The sequence below is a fragment of the Ostrea edulis genome, chromosome 4 (assembly GCF_947568905.1).
Source record: "Ostrea edulis chromosome 4, xbOstEdul1.1, whole genome shotgun sequence".
NCBI lineage: Eukaryota > Metazoa > Mollusca > Bivalvia > Ostreida > Ostreidae > Ostrea > Ostrea edulis.
In genome coordinates, this window is record NC_079167.1 from 3541602 (window position 1) to 3545031 (window position 3430).

Genomic DNA, 3430 nt, shown 5'->3' on the forward strand with positions numbered 1-3430 from the left:
AGAAAACTGTAGTAGCACCTAGTGTTGTAAGTTCAGGTGGTGCAGATACCAGAATGTCCACCGAACACCACACTAATTTTGTGGTGCTTCTTGTCAAGAAATAATCGAGGTTTAACCAAAGAATATGCACCAATCAAAAAAAGAAAGACAAGGCCATTATATTATGTAAATGTTTTACGAGTATTAACATATCATAATAATGGTTTGTGTATTTGTTGCGAGAGACAATCCTTTATCCTCAAGCATGAACTTAGTAGCTGTCTGTATTTGTTAAAAGTTATTACTTTTAGACGGTTTCAAGTTATCTCAAGTTCCTGTATTGCAGAAGGTACTACTTTAATCCAAGGACCTTTTTGTAAGCATGTCTGGTTTACGGATGTCCATATTGTTTGTTAGGGAATGACTGGTTGTGATGTGAGAATACAATCAAAACATTTTGTTGTTGTTAACAAATTTTTATACTCATTGATATTGGCAGTATTTGTTTTAAGCAATCAAAGTATGGTATTTAATTACAAAATAAGGATAAGAGTTTTAAAGTACCAACAGCAATTTGTGGTTTGCTTGTTCTAATTCAGTTTTTAAAAAAAATAATTTTTACATTTTCATGTTCTAGTTATCATTTGAAAATAAACAGAATTACAGTTGAAGCTTTTTGCTATATGATATTTGGCCTCCCGTTTCCATTACCCTCATTAGATTTACAGCATCCCAAGTGCATTTTTGTTGCAAGGGTTTAAGATAATAAGTATGTATGGTTTTACTTCAAACATGTAGGTGTTTATTCTTATTTGATCCACACATTGTCAGTTTTTATCCATTTTTTGTAAAGTGTAACATTATCGAGACTGGTCTTGAACTCACTGTAAGGTTGTATATTTGTTGTCTCTTCATTCAGTTATTCGTGTACAAAAATTAACCCATTGTGTGTCACGTGATTGTCATTTTTGTACAGTTCAGCTTAACCAAAGATTTTGTACTTTGCTGTAAAACTGGAATGTACACTGGCAAATATTTTGCTGCAGTGAATTTTCCCCCATATCTTCATTATTATATATTGAGTCCAATTTTTGTGTGACAGGTTGTATGATACATGAAAAAAATGCATGAGGAGAATAAGCAATAAAAGTATGAAAACTAAATCATTAGTTTGTCCATTGGGTGCAGTGTTTATAGCAAATCAGCATGGAAATAACTCAGGTGATTTTGAAATAGGCTAGAGTGCTGAATTTTTAACATACTTCGGAAATTTTATGGAATAAATGTCCTAATTTTGTAGGTCACCTGAATGCCAATTACACTCTATTGTTCTGCATCTGTTGTCATGCATCATCCATTGTGCATTAACAATTGAACATTTTTAACTTTTTCTTTACAACTACTAACTATTCCCATTCTTTTCAATTTTTTAATGAAGCACTTTTTGGACAAGTGGAACATAAATTGTAAATTTCATGATTGCTGCATCCTTAGGGCAAGGCAAAACTGCCAAAAGTGGACCAATTTTCAAAAATCTTCTTTTTTACAACTGCATATCTGTAAGAAAAACTAAATGCATATTGATGTAAAACAGGAAGGCCTCTACCATAAATGTAAATTTCATGATCCCTGGAGTAGAGGTTCTGACTCCAGGGTGGGGCCAAACTCCAAGGTACATGTATATAAAGTTTGGTACCAGGTTGGGGCCAAAATGGTCATAGTGATTGACAGTCGAACATTTTACACTTTTTGATAACTACAATTCTAATTCTTATCAAATTTGGTATGAAGCATCTTTGGGACAAGGGGGACATAAGTCTGGACACTTGCACCCCCATGGCCTTAGAGACATGACAAAAACTGCCAAAAATGGACCAATTTTCAAAACATCTTCTCTACAACCACACATCTATTAGAAAAACTAAATGCATAGTCGTATAGAACAGGAAGGCCTCTACCATAATGGTAAATTTCATGATCCCTGGAGTAGAGGTTCTAACTTAAAGGCAGAGCTAAACTTGGCATATAGTATTTATGTGTAAAACATAAATAACATCTTCAATGCTACTGAAAGTACTGAATAGATATTTAGAAGGAGCAGTCCTTTACCAGAATTGTAAAATTCATGATCCCGGAGGCAGGGGTTTTTCAAGGATGGGCAAATTGAATCATTTGAAAAACTTCTTTAATTTTGCTGATGATGTATAAAACTAAATGAATATTTAGGAAAAGCAGAAAGTCTTTCATCAGTATGGGCCATTTCGGGGGCATTTTTGAAAACATCTTGTTTCATATTGCTGTTAAATATTAGAATTTAACCAAATATGCAGAACATGAAAATTAAAGATTTGACAGCCCTTTGGGTTAGTGATCCAGGTGACCGATATTAGCCTGTGGATATCTGTTTTATACAATGGTGGTATATAAATAATATCTGTCTAGTCAGTGAATACACATGTATTCGGTATATTTTGTAATAAAACTTTATTTTTCATATATAAATATAGGCTTTCATTAAGGTTATATGCATGTCACAGTGTCTTCATGGAAAAATTGAATCACCAAACCTTTATTAGACAAACCATGTGAATGTAAACATCGGGTATTGTAGGTCAAGTGAGAACTGACTTCATATTGCCCTGAAATGTTTGATTCTATCTGCAATTTTACAGAGGACTATCGTGGATTAAAACATGGTGTACATGTTTATTAAAATTCAGGATGAGGGTATGAAAAGATTTTCCTGTTGCAGTTTGACCATGACTTCAAAATGTCACCCCTGCTCTCAGCACACTATGGGAGAAACAAGGTTGCATTCATTTAGATCTCAGATTTGGTCCAATTTCCTTGTCTGCTGTTAATGACAAATATCTTTTTTAAAGAATTGTATCTGTGCTGATAATCTGTCCTTTAAAATTTTGCTCAGAACAGGAACAAGTCAAGAGGAATGTGGTAAAGTCATAGGGTGCTGTAGGTGTTTTCATATTCAATGGCAATAATCCATTCAGTATAATTCTTTTTTTGAAAATGGTATTCAGCATCATAGGGTTTATAGGACAGATTTTCCTGATAATGTATGTCCATGTATAAATAGAATTTCACCTTAATTTTACATTCCATCAGGCAGACACAATCTTGTGCACAAGAGGAGGATTTCACAAATTTTTTGCATGGTTTCTAAAATTAAAACAATTTCAGCTTTGTACCAGTTTATATGACCAGCACCATAGATTTCTGTGTAGGTAGTTTGTCAAAGTAAATAATTTGCATGTTAGAGCAGCATGTTGTTAAATCCACAGACCTGCATTTCTCTGTGTACTGAAAGTTTTGAAAATTCATGGCTACAGGAACATTTGAGGATACAAATATCCAATATGATTAGCCAAATGATTCAAAGAAAGTACAGTTTTGATCACAATTTTTCACTAGCTGTATATTTGTAGCTCTCGAT

General features: G+C 33.5%; 1 protein-coding gene across 13 annotated transcripts in view; it reads left to right on the plus strand.

Annotated features, from left to right (window-relative positions):
• LOC125670446 (eyes absent homolog 1-like) overlaps nucleotides 1-1142 on the plus strand; it is a 69688-nt gene extending 68546 nt beyond the window's left edge. For all 13 annotated transcript variants that reach the window (XM_056161678.1, XM_048905623.2, XM_056161674.1 and 10 more), the window contains one exon: nucleotides 1-1142. This exon is cut by the window's left edge and continues 954 nt beyond it. The gene's annotated coding sequence lies outside the window, so the exon portion shown is untranslated.
• Nucleotides 1143-3430: the final 2288 nt, after the last annotated feature.